Source organism: Onychostoma macrolepis, chromosome 05 (genome assembly GCF_012432095.1).
Source record: "Onychostoma macrolepis isolate SWU-2019 chromosome 05, ASM1243209v1, whole genome shotgun sequence".
Classification (NCBI taxonomy): Eukaryota; Metazoa; Chordata; class Actinopteri; order Cypriniformes; family Cyprinidae; genus Onychostoma; species Onychostoma macrolepis.
This window is the reverse complement of record NC_081159.1, coordinates 590932-607500: the sequence shown is the minus strand read 5'-3', so window position 1 is coordinate 607500 and position 16569 is coordinate 590932. Positions and strand designations below refer to the sequence as shown.

At 37.4% G+C, this 16569-nt stretch overlaps 1 protein-coding gene across 1 annotated transcript in view; it reads right to left on the bottom strand.

Moving 5' to 3' along the window:
* The window catches only part of rab14l (RAB14, member RAS oncogene family, like), a 10525-nt gene extending 9950 nt beyond the window's left edge, over positions 1-575 (bottom strand). Inside the window, exon 1 of the mRNA XM_058774442.1 lies at positions 323-575. The gene's annotated coding sequence lies outside the window, so the exon portion shown is untranslated. The remainder of the gene's footprint in view (positions 1-322) is intronic.
* Positions 576-16569: the final 15994 nt, after the last annotated feature.

Here is a 16569-nt window from a genome sequence, read left to right as displayed (position 1 = left end):
CACACACACACACACACACACACACACACACACACACTCACACACACTCTCTCTCACACACACACACACACACACACTCTCTCTCTCACACACACACACACACACACACACTGATTCACACTCGTCCTGTCTGCGATATTTCACGCGTTCTCTTGTTTTTGTGCTGATTTGGAGCTGCTAGCGGCTAGCTAGCGTGAGCGGCTAGCGGCTGATTCGCGCCTCAGGATCGAGTTTGGCGCCGATCGCACGCGCTCCGCGGGGTAACGCGCGGGAGAGCGGAGTGTGAACGCGTGGTGTGTGTGTCTGTCACGCGTGTTCTCACCTGTAGTCGCGTGTGTTTGCTGTAAATCAGTGTGTTCAGGTGCTGATTATCCGGATCCTGGTCAAGATGGCGGCGGCACAAAGACTGACGCAGTCCCGCGGCTCGCCGGCGCGCGGCGCCAGAGAACGCGCGCTTTACTGCACTCGATCTTTTAAAGGGGTCATGACATGAGAAAACAAATTTGCCTTGATTTTTTGGCATATAAGGTCTTTATACCATTAAAACATCCTGCAAGTTTCGTAGCTTAAAACCTCCTCCTTCTTCTTCTTCTTCTTTAGGTGCATTACCGCCACCTACTGATTAGGAGTGTGGGTCAGGATCATAATCTACCCTTTAATTCACTGTATTCTATTATATAAACCAGTGTCCTTTAAATACCGCATTAAAAATTGAAAGTTTTTATCACTTGATTCCACCCCCACAAAAAAAGAAAAGAAAAAGTTTATTAAATCAAATTTCGCTTTATTTCCTTGTTCTACATTTTCCTCCTGATTACAATATTCACACTTTCCAGTTTCATGTCTCCTTTTATATCCGAACAAAACATCCTCCTCATTATAAACAAAGCATTTATTTAATCAAGCTCCAAAAATGGCTCGTTTTGGATCTGAGGGGCAAGATGACGTCACCTGGGCACAAACATTTGCATAAACACGCCTCCAGAGCAGCATAGGCCCCGCCCACCGGCTTTTGATCACGCTGAATGCGAGCCTGTTTTTATCAGTGTTGCCAACTTAGCTATTTTGTTGCTAAATTTAGCAACTTTACAGATGACCCTAGCAACTTTTTCTTCCAAAAGCACCTAGCAACAAATTTAGCACTTTTTAAAATTTATTTGCCAACTTTTAGCAACCTTTGATAAGTGACTCAGACAATAAAAAGACACACATTTTCCATCCAAATTACACAAAAAGAAAACCAAAGATGCCTAGCAGCACACACATCACGTGAATTAGCTGCTATTTGCATTTCTTCATTTTAATAATAATAATAATAACTGAGTAATTGAATAATTGTTCATTTATGATAGGCTACACTTTGTTAGTAGCTTGTACTTGCGATTGTTGATCAGTTAGTACGCTGTAAGAAATATGGAAAAGATAGGCTACCAGTAATTTTCCAGGACGTTATCCATTATCCATTATAACCCTGTAACCTGAAAACACAAAGCGTAATTTAAAATGCAGGTAAAGAAACCAATATGGAAAACTCTTTCATATTAACATAGTAGATTGTGTCTATTTTTACAGCCTTTTCTTGGAGTGTAGCATACTAACTAACTACTAACACACTGCTTAAAGCATAATTGTTGAGAATGTGTTATATTACTAATTTACTAGCTATAAAAAATACTAAAAAAAACTTAAATTGTAATCATTCAAAAATGTGTAAGTGTTCAATAATTCAATGTTTTTTAAAATAGTTATTTATATTTTAATATTATATTATGCATATTATTTTACAAACAAATCTAAATTAACATATAAAATATATATTTTTGCTGAGATTTGATGTTGTGACACAATTTTGCGCCGCAATGACATCACAAAACATAAACAGATGCGAGTGTGTCTTCAGGACACATGCAGTGAAAGATCGCTCGCTTTGATGCGATTGGTTTAAACAGCTCCTTCACGTCTTTGCGCAGATATCAGAAGGATCTCAGCATAAGGAACAAGCGGATAGTTTATGTTTAATGGCGTCTCGGATCGTGCCGGAGGATTTTGTTTTGTAAACGAGGCACAGAGTCATGGAGAGTTCACAAAGAAACATTTGTAAAAGAAAGATAAAGCGGAACTAGATCTGACTGCAGCTGCAGCACAAACCGTGAATAAATGATTTCATCTCATTTCATCTTCAGCTTTGTCTGTTTTATTTTGATCATGTTGTCAAAACACTTTAAAACATGCAACAGCGAGGGGGCATTGATACTGTTTCCTATGCAATGATGTTAGCCAATCACAACAGTGGCTGATTACTGACAGCCTTAAAGGACACGCCCCTTAAAAACAGGCCATTTTAGACAGAGGGTTGAAAATAATATTTTTTCCACATATCTGTTTTTTGGTTTTCTGTGCAAATACTTTATTAACATTATAAGTAAACCTTCATTAACATATTAAATCCATGCAATGACCCCTTTACAAAAGATGCAAAGGTATGACAGAGTGTCCCATGCTTCTCCTGACCTGCAGTCGTCAGGATATTCCTTAAATAATATGTTGAATTTCAGTTTGTTTCTCACCGAACCCTGCAGAACACTTGGAAAATACGGACCACTCTGTGATACTTTTTGCATTTTTTTTTTTTTTGCACAGGTTTTTATTTTTTAAATCTCTTCTCGTGGTCCAAAAAGGAAAGAAGGGCACACAGCACTAGAACAACACAAGCGTGAGTAAATGATGACTTAATTTTAATTTTTGGGTGAACTGTCCCTTTAATTCAGAAGGAACACATCACTTTATACACACTATACTTTAATACAGCGGAGCTCAGAGAGGTTTGAATGTTTCAGACTTTCATACCTCGAATCAAATTTTTAAAAATAAATAGGCTAAAATGTTTAATGGGGAATTCATTTTGGTTTTGGATTCCTATTTTTGAAAGAAAGTAAAAGAAGTAGCTAAACACTCAACCACACACACACACACACACACACACACACACACACACACACACACACACACACACACACACACACACACACACACACACACACACACACACACATACACACACACACACACACACACACACACACACACACACACACACACACACACACACACACACACACACACACACACACACACACACACACACACACACACACACACACACACACACACACACATACACACACACACACACACACACACACACATACACACACACACACACACATACACACACACACACACACACACACACACACACACACACACACACACACACACACACACACACACACACACACACACACACACACACACACACACACACACATCCGTAATATTACTTGGGGGGGGGGGGTAATTTGCTAACAGTGGTTGAGCTGGATGAAAGCAGTGAACACTACATTTTGTGTGAAGCTTGATAAAATGGAAAAAGAGTCTGTACTTTTCTTCCCACAATGCAGTAGAAGAGGCCCTAATTATGTCACTTCCTGTGTGTCACAATTATAAGGAATGTGATGTTATTCTTAAAATGGTGAAAAATCCTGCAGTATCAGGACTGTAGCACGTGTAAAATGTTATACAGGACTAAATATGAACTTAAAATACATATTTTTATGAAATGATATGATTTGATGGTTGTAGTTGTCGGAGGGTGACAGATGTGTTTACAGCTCTTCATCCGTACATTACGCATTTTATACACCGCAAAAAATATTTTCTTCCCTGGTATTTTTGTCTTGTTTTCTAGAATAAATATCTAAAAACACTTGAATCAGGATGCATTTACTTGACAAGTAAAATGACTTAAGATATTTTGTCTTGTTTTCTGAAAAAATAAATAAATAAATAAATAAAAATTTTGTTATTTTTTGCTTAAAACAAGCAAAAATATCTGCCTATGGGAATATTCTTGTTTAGCCTTTGAATTAAGATAATTGTTCTTACCACATTGGCAGATATTGTTGCTTGTTTTAAGCAAAAACTAATCAAGTAAGTGCATCTTAATTCCAGAATTGTTAGACATTTATACTAGAAAACAAGAGAAAAATACAGAGGAAGAAAATCCTTTTTTTGCATTAAAGTTCTTAAAAAGTTCTTTGTTGGCATCCATGAAACCTACGCTCTTAAATAAAGGTGCTTAAAAGGTTCTTCACAGCGAAGCCATAGAAGAACCATTCTTTAAAGAACCATCTCTTTCTTACCTTTTTATAATCTGAAGAACCTTCTTTTCCACAAAGAACCTCTTGGTTCTTCAGATGTTAAAGGTTCTTTATGGAACCATTTAGACAAAAAGGTTCTTCTACAGCATCGTGAAGCATCTTTATTTTTAAGAGTACAAAATAATTAACTGAAAGTTTAAAAATGGATCATGTGGCATTGCTGTAAACCCTATTCACTATTCATGTCTCCATCTGCTGGTCAGTCTTCATAATTCATCAGACAGGAGGCAGTGCTGGATGATCCTGAACACCTTCATCTGGACATTCATCACATGAACACGATCCATTAACATTTGAAAACCCCCAAAGTCTCAGAGTTCCTAACAGCAGCCTGCTGTACATCTTTTCATATAGTTTGAAACCTAACAAATGTCTTTTTGAAAAATGTTAAATATTTGAATTGTAAATAACCTGTCTGCTCATAGCAGATGTATAAACCCACCCTGGTAAAAACAGTATTTCTGTTTCATCTTTTAAACCAGAGGAATGTCATATTCGTTAGTTATGTGAATTCACAGCAATGTTCCTTCAGACTTTCCTTTATTCAGATGATTTCAAAACAGCTCACATAAAGGATGGCTATATTTCCTTTTAAGTCACTTATCAGATGTATGACAGTCGATTAGAGCTTCATACTGACTTTACTTTCACTCGCTGAAATCTGTCTGTTATAGGAAGATGAAATACTGTATATCGAGCACTGATCACACATTCACAGAAGATAAATGACAGTAAATGTGGTGTCATGATCACATTTAGTTTTACAAACATTGTGTTTACAGTGTGATACACATGACGAGTTCACAGGCAGAACAACGACAAAACATCAGTATTTACAAAGATACGAAGTTCACCTGCACTTCATGAGTGTACTGATATTATAAATTAACAACATGGACTGAAAGCAATAGTTCACCCAGAAATTAACATTTGCTATAAATTTAACATCAAAACAGTAGATTCAAAAGAACCGGTTCAATAGAATGATTCGTCAGTGAACCGGACATCACTCCGGACCGTTTGCCTGAAGCTCTGGATCACAGGTGATAATAAATAATGTTCAGTTTTTTGCACAGACAATCATTTCACTCAATATATCGTCAGGAGCCACGGGGATTAATTTTATGTTGCCTGATATGCTTTTTTGACTCTCACAGTGACGGCACCCATTGACTTGCATTTTATGATACACCACGATTTCAGCTAAAAATCGTATTTACTGTTCTACTAAAGAACGACCGTCAGCTATGTCATGGATGGCCTGAGGATGAGTAAACTAACAGCAAATTAACATTTTTCAGTGAACTGTTCCTTTAACATGAACAGTAAGTGATTACCCAGTCATTGTCATTACTATAATTGGTATGTATATACATGCACAACAGGACTGTAATATACAGTGCTACCCAGCAGAACATAACTTACCATCTGAAAGAACAATTGTTCACATAATCCAAATGAACACAAATCCAAATGTGAAGAATGATGCCGCTGAGCTTCGATGTCTCTGCATCACATCAGTGCTGTTTGCAGCGGCTGCCCGACATTCTGTCCGCGTTCTCAGAGTTCATCGTGCAGTGGATAGAGTTGGACAATAAATCAAAGCATCGCGATACTGAGATTTTCGGAATGCATCGTGATTCTCTCTGGAATCGGTTCTGAGCGTAGTTTTTAACCGCACGCAGCGCTTGTGTGTTCGGCTGAGTCATGTAAGTGGTTAAATGTACTTGCACCTCGGCTTTTATGCTTTTATGATGTGAGATTAATGTAAACACAGCCCACTATGAACACACTTGTAATTTGCTTTAACCTTTTCAAACTGTACACTGTAAAAAATGACATTGAATTTAACGGTAAAAGACTGTAAAAAGGCTATAGTAAAAACCTGTTAAATGGTTAACGGTAAGTTCCCCTACAATATACAGTGAAAAACTGCATTGGACATTACATGTAATTTTACAGTAATATACCATTTTTGCATTCATTTACAGCGAGTAACTGTAAATTGAAAAGTCCCAGAATTTCCTGCGTTACATTTCAAATGTGATGTTTCTTTGTTGAAATAACTTTGTTTCTTCTTAGTTTTTCTCATCAGTTATGTACATTAGGGTTGTATGTTACATCTAATGTTGTTAAATTTATGTTTATTGCATTATTTCAGTTTCATGTGGGTTACCATGATGGTGATTGACACTGTGCACCTTCTGTATATGTAAGTATTTAAAAGCTGCTTGTGATGGGCTTTGGTTCATCATGTGACTTTCTCATCAACACCTGCTTTTGCTGGTCATCAGTGTATTACAAAGGTACAAAACAGATTTCAGTACTTCAGTAGGTTGGTATATTAACATTATATCAGTTAATGAAATTACGGTATTTACCTGTGAATTTAAGTTAAATCTATAAAAGTTGCTACTGTCTGGCAACCACAGCTGCCGGTTTTTACCGTAAAATTTTTTTTTTACAGTGTATGAATGATTATTTTAGGTTCAAGTGGTGTGTGTGTAAGGAACTGGAAGCGTGCAGAGCAGGGCTGTTTCTAAAGCATGCAGGGCTGTCTGATGTTAAAAACTACGCTCAGAATCGATTCCAGAGAGAATCGTGATGCATTCCGAAAATCTCAGAATCGATGCAGAATAATCACTCGATTCTCAGTGCATGGAATCATTGTCCCAGCCCTAGCAGTGGATCAGAAGCACATGTGCGCGAGCACGAGCAGCAGCAGGAGCGTGCGCTGCAGTGAATGGCAGTGAAGTGCGCTGTTGCACAGATCCGAGTCGCAGCAGTGGATGGAGACTCCGGGCAGTTCCTGCTGCTGACAGTGGCGAGAGGTGGCACAGCCGCTGGTGAGGACCATGCCCAGCGCCGCTGCACAGAGAGAGACACACAGAGAACTTTGTTTTATTCTTGGTCGAAAAAAGCCAAATATAGCTGCAAAATTCATAACATCATGTGAGGGACAAGAATAAAACAACCAATAGACACACTCTCACAGGCCAAAACTACTGATAGACATGTACATCATGTTCCAATTCTAAGTCCAGTATGACTGCTGTATTATTATCTTTTATTTTATATTTTTTTATTTAATTAATTTTTTTTTTCTATACGTATCTGTGTTTATATGGCATTTCCATATTAGCTATATATTACATATTAGTTCAAATATATAAATAAATGTTGCATAAACTGTTAAGACTAGTCTTAAAAATTTAGTCACCTAATTTTTTTTCTTCAGAACTGGTCATAACTTTTTTAATTCAGTTATGAAAAGGTAAGTTGTTCTTATTTGTACTGGAAAAGTAAGACTGATCTTGGTTAACTGCTAGTTCTGAAGACACATTCTTAACATGGTGGCGAAGTTTATGCAACTGGCCCCAGATGTTCTAATGTAAATGCCTTAATGCTTTGGCAATATAAAATGTATTTTTGTCATGCCAATAAAGCTATTTTAATTTAATTTAATTTAATTGAGAAAGAGAGAGAGAGAGAGACTGTCAGCACTCAGCAGTGTTGGGGAGTAACTATAGTTACATGTAACAGCGTTACGTCATTTGATTATAAAATAAGATAACATTTTATATTAAGGTGTCCTTGTTACACATGTACTTACTATTATAATAACAATAAATTATGCATAGAAGTAACCCTAAACCAAACCTGAATCCTAACCATATAGTAAATACATGGAGTTAATTACTCAGTACCTAAATATATAATTACACTGTAACAAGGGCACCTTAAAATAAAGTATAACCCAAAAAACACAAAATAAATGTAACTGTAATTAGGATGGGTTACATCTGAATATTTTCTCTCTCTCTCTCACACACACACACATTTATTTATTTATTTTTTCCCCAAATTGTATTGACTGTTCTAAAATATGAGCCACCAATGTTTCAGGAGTTTAAGAAAATTGAATAACTAGTTCCACAGCAATTTCTTAATTTCTTCTTCGATTCCCAACATCATAAGAAATTGTTAAACAGTTAAAACATTTTAGTTGAATGTACTATAAAACTAGTTCAGTAAAGGTTGAGCCAACTAAAAAAATAATAATAAAAATAAAATAAAAATAAAAAAGCACTACGAAGAGAGACATTAACTGAATGTTAAAAATAAAATAAAAAATCTGTGGAACTAGATACTAACTAAATAATAATTAGTTGAAACAGCTTGAAATTTTTTACAGTGCACATTATTCAATAACTGTTTTATTTCCTATTTGGGTTTATGTATATGCATTATTTTTAAGATTAGCTGTTTATTGCAAGGCATTGTTAGATGCCAGTGTTTCCTGCTATAAAAATATTTAATTTCAAAAACAGTATCTATATTAAACTATATAACTATTACTATACTATTTCAAAGCAAAAAGAGCTGCTAAAGTCTGATTTTGTGGTGACTGTGCTTTAAAATGAAATGAATATAATCTTAATTCAAGTGATGAAGGATTCTGAAAGTCTGACTGTAATCAGCGCTGAGTTCTACTGTAAGGTTAAAACTGCCTGCTTTACATGTTTCAAAATGATTAAAACATTCACTAGAAATTTAGAAAAATAATCAGAAAGTAATCAGTTACATTAATAAAGTAGTTAAATAGTTGTACTTCTTATTACATTTTAAATTTGTAATTGATTTCCAAAGTACCCTTCCCAACACTGTCTGTCAGTCACAGAGAACAGCGTCCACTCTCTTCTGACCTGCGCTGCATCACTGGAGCTCGAGTCTCGAGGCCAGACTCTGAGTCTGATAATTAAGCTCATTAATAACGAGGCTCAGGGGCTGGTGTGTCACCCTGACCATCATGCGGTCGCTCCAGTGCATGTACACATCACATCTGCTTGTGTCGCAGTGAATGAAACTCTGTTGACCTTGTTTTAGGCTAAACTGCTCAAATAGTAGCCAGCTAACAAAAACATGTTCTAACAATGTTTTGCTAATATTTTTTTCAACAGCTTACACACAAGATTTAGTGTGTAAGCAGTTGAACAAACAGTAAGTTATGAAAACTTCATTTCTGAATGTTCTCTAATGTTCAAAGGGTTTTTTTTTCCTAAGGGAACATTTCGTTTTAGGATTAGAGAACAGTTCTCCCTATTAACTAGTTGCATTTTAGCATGCATATTACTTGTATATTGGCTGTTTATTACTTATAAAGCACATATTAATGCTTTATTCTGCACAGCCATATTTTAGTTCCTTCAGATCTACCCCAGCAAAACTTAACTACCTGACTAACGGTTAATAAGCAGCAAATTACTTTAGGATACTTGGTGTTTTTCTGTACTAAAATCAATGAATTATTTGTTAATTTCTTTTGTGGTTTAGCACTCTGTGTTCAGGTCCATCTGGAATGTAATTTTCAGTTGATAATTCCTTACTAACAGCCTCGAGATGCTGGGATCATCATCATCATGACCCCACAGAGAACGAACGGCTGGAGAATGGATGGATGGTTGGAAAAATGAAAATGCATTCAGGGTTTAGTTTCAGTTCTTGGAGTTATTTGAGACATGCTGTGTTCAGAATCAGAGGTGACAACATCAAACTATCAGCATTTTAGCAGCAGAGGACAAACAGGAGAAGGACCGTACACGTGTTACGCAACGGTCCAGGCGAATAAACGGTTCTTGCTGAGATTAAAGAAACACCGGTCAAGACACAATTGAAAGCGTCTCTCTGCTGACGGCTGTCATCAGCAGCTCTGTTCTCCTGAGCCGGTGGAAAGCAGCGCAGCGTCAGCAGCTGTTTGCTCGCATGTCCAGGAGATTGACGTGAACGTCAGCGCGCTTCATTATCGACGCTCTTTAGTGCTTGAGCTGCGGCTGTGCTTGTCTAATGATAACAGACCGGCACGTCTGAGACTGATGTGTTTCTGAGCACAGACAAACTCATCGACTTTCTGTGAATCAAAAAGCAACAACACCTTCTTCAACTTAAAAAAGTTCAGTCGCTGCCTTAAAGGGGTCATGAACTGAGAAACCAAAATTCCTTGATCTTTTGATACATCGTACTATAAAAACATGCTGTAAGTTTCAGAACTCAGATCTTTCTTATTAGTCTAAAAACAGCTTATATTGAAGGCAGTCTGCCAAAACAACAGCTTGTGGAATGATCTACTCTACTCTATGATGTAATAGTGTGGATAAACCCCGCCCCTGCAGAAGAAGATCAACACCTGCTTCTACATCGCTGCCTGTTTAGCCCCGCCCACTGATTCTACACCACTGCATGGTTAGCCCCGCCCACCGATTCAATATCGCTAGGTTGTGCCTAGAAGGGATACAGCTCCGACCGGAAATGGACAATGAAATAAATTTTCTAACTATTGTTTTATTAACGTCTACACCTACCCCTTACAATAATGAAGAAATAGTAATTATTGTTGTACAGTGTGAGAAAAATTACGCTGTATTGATGTGCGCATGCCCAGTAGCACCATACCTATCCCTTCTAGCTTTTACCAAATAGCTGCCTGTTTAGCCCCGCCCACCGATTCTACATTGCTGCCTGTTTAGCCCCTCCCACCGATTCTACATCGCTACCTGTTTAGCCCCGCCCACCGATTTCGCATCGCTGCATGTTTAGCCCCGCCCACTGATTCTACATCGCTGCCTGTTTAGCCCCGCCCACCGATTCCATATCGCTGCCTGTTTAGCCCCGCCCACCGATTCTACAACGCTGCCTGTTTAGCCCCGCCCACCGATTCTACTCGCAGGTCTAAGCAGAAACCGAACAATAAAGATGCTCTGAAGACAACGACGCTGTTCAGTGCAAAGCTGTGGAAAAACAGTGTTTGCTTTGCCTTCCTTCTGATCCCAACATTAGGAAAGAGTGGATGAACTTTATTTTTAATGAAGATCCAGATCCATTACTTCTAAATTATGATGTTTTTCGATGTAAAAATCTTGTAAACATTATAAGTGGACCTCAGAGAACAGTACAAAATTAAAAACAAAGGCAGTTCATGACCCCTTAAGTATAACCAGATTGGCTGTAAGTCATTGCAGCTAAAATCTTGTCTAACTGAATCTCTTCTAAACAAATTAATTTCAAATTGGTTGAATTCTTTGAGTTCATTTCATATCATATAATTTTTTTTCACAGTGAATAATCTGAACACATCAGATTTACAATAATACGGAGTGAGGTTTATATTTGCAAATTCTCTGTACAGATGTCAGTTATATCTGAGGTCATTTCCTGTTGAATGTCCAAAGAATAGCAGAAGATTAAATTTGTGTAATCTTTGCATATGTGGGTCAGTGCCGATTCATCCACACAATACTCTGTGGATTTGAAAACAAGCTCACGGTAAGAAAGGCCAGAGATGTTCTTGAGATGGCGAAGGTGACTCACTGCTCTCGGTCTTGATGCAGAAGCGGTGCTTGAAGCCCTTGTGCGAGTGTGTGCACGTGATGACCTCTGGATTAGTGCAGCCCACGTCCACATACTTCTGCCCATGGAAGACGTTACAGCCGTAACACTGCAGGCCGGAGACTGAGAGGAGAAGCACATCATCATCATCATCATCATCATCATCAGAGAGACCTAACACTGCAGCACCAGCACAGTCTGGAAGTGATGTGCTATATTCCCACCTGATTGCACTCATAAAATTAGCTTTAAAAACATTTACCTCCTTCAAATCAGTAATATTGCATAATATTTAGGAACTGAATAAAATCAGTAAATTTCAGATTTTATTGATGCTTGCTTCTATTACTATTAGTTTTTCAAGAAAATATGGTATGAAAAATAAACACTTCACCAGATCAAACGAAAAATCTTTTTTTTTTTTGTATATTGAATTTCTATGCTATTTCAACAAAATTTGATTTGTGAGAATAAAAATGCATTTAGGTTGATTCAGCAATATTAAATATTATTTATGACTTGAATAAATCAGATAAACATTTTCATAAAGTTATAGATTTTTTAATGCATTCTTATTAATGTGTCATTATTTTTTATATTATTTTGTCATTACATTTGAAGTTTTTCAATAAGATTTGTTAAAGTATGAAAAAGAGAGGTCAGAGTGAGGAATACACACTGTCTTTGAGGTATGTATAGATTTACAGATATTGATTATTATTCATTGATCATTTTTTTCACTTTAGTGTGCATGTGTGATTAATACTGGAGCACTACGAGTTAAAAATCTTCATTTTTCAGGAATGAAGCTGTCATTAACACCGTCAGCAGCAGTCTGTGTTGTTTTTGACACTCATTACCTCGACTGCATGCAGAGAAACATCCGTACATCATTTGATCTGTCTGATTTTTCATACTCCACTTTTGGAATAAATATAGAAATAATAATAATTAAATAAAAATACACTCTCCCAGTTTTAAAAAGGTCTCAACATTTATTCAGCAATGTTTCGGCCCCATGACCTTCATCAGGCATGTCCCGCTCATGGGATGGAAACGATGCTGAATAAATGTTGATCCCTTTTTTAGGACTACGTCCTAAACACAGATCAGAGTTCCTGCGGGTGTTCAGGGTGAACTGTTTATCAATTTAAAGCAATCGGTATAAATCCAAACCATGCAACGCTTGTGCGATAGAGAAATATAAAAGCATAACTTTAATGACCGATTCATTTCATTGCACAGGACTTCATCAGATCTAAAAATATAAAGCATGAACATTTCTTCTGTTCTGTTGATAATCTTCATTATCCATCACTAAAGTAGCATCCCACATGACGTGTTTGTGAAAAATGTAAATAACCGAGGAAGAAAGTTTACAGAAATCCAAAACTAACATTCATTAATATTTCATTCTGATATATATTTATATGCATAATAAATATATGTTATGAGGACGAGATGTCCCAGTTCCGGGCCTGTGTTGAGCAACAGATAATCAGCAGATGGATCACCCGCACTCTGCATAAGATAGAAGATAGAAGATATGCTAATTTTATGTTGCTTATGTACTTTTGAAATACTAATAAGTATCTTTAAGGTATTAAGTATCTTTTAGCTTTTGTACCTTAGAGAGTACCACCCCGTGATAGCTTAATTGCACATATAATCATATTACAGAAAAAATGATGTACTCAAATCATAGAACATTATGAAAGATTGTTCTGTCACACTTCCCTGCAACACTTCGGAAGAATATTACAAATGTTATGATGTGTGTTTATGCTCATGCTGAAATGTAATTAAATAAAAGCTTCTTGACTACGACTGGTGGCGCTCATGTACTGATGATTTTGCCAAGCAACAAATAATAGAAGAAGAAGAATCTGTGAGCAGCGCTAGTTTTGATGCTGTTTGTTCTTCAGAGCGATGCAGTGAAGATGTAGTTTTGCCAGCCTGTAAGTTCCCTCGACAACAAACTCAATACGATATTTCTGTTGGCTTTTGGATTATTGCAGAAAATAAGTTCAGTGACCAACAAAAGTTTATGATTCTTATGCATTTTGTTCATTACGGTGATCTTCAGAAAGTAACAAAACTTTTATGAATTTTGATTCATGTTTTTTTTTTAAGTAAAAAGCTAAATGTAGGCTATAAACGAACTACTCCACAGTTATGTGACTTCAACATCACCACCGTTAAGCTTCAACAACTCTTTCAGTTCAAAATTGAGTTAGAATAGTTTATTATAAATACAATGAGGTGAAAACAATGAGTTTACCTGTTCAGTGTGATGATGTTTAATGTACCAATGACTTCTGTAGTCCAATTAGACACTTGCTGGCAACGGCCTTTTCAAGTCAAGTAGAAGCTTTAAGGGGGTTTTACCATTGTATTTTATGTTATAGAATAAAACATGAACTATCTTGAGCTTGTGTTAGACACAGACCTTATTTCAGGCGTTTACACAAAAATCCAGGACGATGGAACTGGAAATGCTAAAATGACTACAAAAATACATAATCTCTGCAGCACTATACTGACATGAAAAACAAAACTCTGGATAGCATTGGTTAAATAGGTGAACGGCTGCTTGTGTACCATCGTATCTCCTCGATTCTATCAGTGCCACTTTTACAGTCAGAGAGTGAGACGTAGTGCAGCAGTCAGCCTTATTTATGGATTTATTCATCATAACAGCATCTTTTGCCAATGCATGGAGCATCAGTCTGTGAGAATAGCCACAGCCGCTCGGCACGCTAAATAGCCAAAGCAAACGCTCCCGGCCAGATTTCAGACGCCCTATAATCCCAGCAAATGCTCTTATGAAAATCACTTCAATAAAAAATCTGTTGAAATCAGTGTGAAGCCCTGGGGAGCCCATGAGCATGTGAGTGTGTGTGTGTGTGTGAGTGTGAGTGTATGTGTGGATCTGTTCAGGTGCTGCAGGTCACACAACGATCATGTGCTTATGTGAGCCTGAGTTTAACATGTACTGAGATCTAGCGTGTGTTTGACCCATTAAATGTCAATATTACTCGGAATTAGTCATAGCTCATAAAGACTCTATAATAATACAGATAATGGTCAGTTCACACTGTTACAGTACAATATGACAGTCAAAAGAGCCAAATTCATCAATAGAACCTGTTCTTCTGTCATAATCCATTAACTACTATTCCATAAACATCAATTTAACCAATTTATCAAAGCCTTTCACTTGAAAAAAAAAAATATTAACAAAGCCTATATTTGTTTTCTTGAGCAAAAGCATTGCAATAAGCATCCTGTCTCTGTTATATTGATAAATCTGCTCTGTCTTTTATTTGAATGCATTAGGTGTGAAACACAGACTGTAAAACCTCGTCACCTGCAATTTTGTTTTACAATATTATAAAACATTAAAGCGCTATTTCCAGATGTGACCATTTTTAAGTGCACACACATTATTAAGCTCTAAATGAGGACATAGGCTTAATAGCTAATTATAAACCCAATGCAACCTCTATAAGAACAACTTCTGCATTAAAAAAGAAAAGAAAACGTAGTTTATGATCATGAATCGTCTTTCCAAGTGTCTAATTGTCCATAAAGCAAGGTTTGCTCACATTCAGCTCACTTCTGAACACACACTCACACACACACACACACATTGTGTTTCCATGTTTTAAGGGGACTCTCCATAGGCATAATGGTTGTTATACTGTACTTACTGTATGTGCTATTGTCCTACACCAACCCTACACCTAAACCTACCCCTTACAGGAGACTACAGGCATTTTTAGATTTTCAAAACACTTCTGTGTGATTTATTAGCTTGTTTACCCGTGACACGAGTCCCCATGAGTCTGTGTGTATTCAGGTTTAAGTCCCCACCTGAATAGAAAAACAAGTACACACACACACACACACACACACACACACTCACACACACACACACACACACACACACACACACACACACACACACACACACACACACACACACACACACACACACACACACACTCACACACACACACACACACACACACTCACACACACACACACACACTCACCCTGTGTGGAAAGCAGTGCGGTTAAAGTGAGTCCGAGCCCGTAGAGCAGCAGCGCGTGTGAAGTCATCAGTGTCCGTCTGTCTGCTGTAGGGCTCCAAGCGCATCTGAGATCCAGCGCGTCTCGAGACTCCTCAGGACTCCTCGGGAGACAGCATCGCCTCCTGCAGCCGTCTGCGCGCCTGAGACGCGTCTGAAGGAGGAAAACGCGCTGCTCTCTCTCTCTCTCTCTCTCTCTCTCTCTCTGCTGCGCGCGTGTGTGTGTGTGTGTGTGAGAGTTCAGAGGCTGATGATGATCACACTAATGTGAGTATGAGTGTGTGTGTGTGTTCTTTCTACTTTCGTTTAGCAGAGAGATTCTATCTAATCAAGAATTATAAAGTAAATCCTTTCTTAGAGTCTGTAATGCTGTGGATAAGGCAGCTTTGCCGTAAGCCTCCGCTCACCAGCGCAACATATGGTCTCTCTCTCTGATATTGAGAGATATATTTACACAACTCATGACATATTTCAAATAGCAGGGCTTTGGCTTCTTCTAAAGGGTCACTGAGTCTCAGCGCGATCGGCCCGGTCTCATGAAAATGCGCATCAATAGCACCATTTTTTTTGTATTTTGCGTGCTATTTATACACAGAAACGAACTTTGGCGTGCATGTAATACGCAGTTATTGCGTGCATATGATACGCATCTATACACAAAACTACACTGTAAAAAAAAGAAAGTTGAGCGACTTTAAAAAAATGTTTTTATCAGCTTCAGCAGATTTTTGAGTTTGCTCAACTTATTTTTGTGGGAGATTCTCACATTTTTGTTGTATAAACTTAAAACGACAAGTTGAGAAAACTCAAAAATCTGCTGAAGCTGGTTGCCTTAAAATTTTAAGTTGGCTTAACTTTTTTTTTTTTTTTTT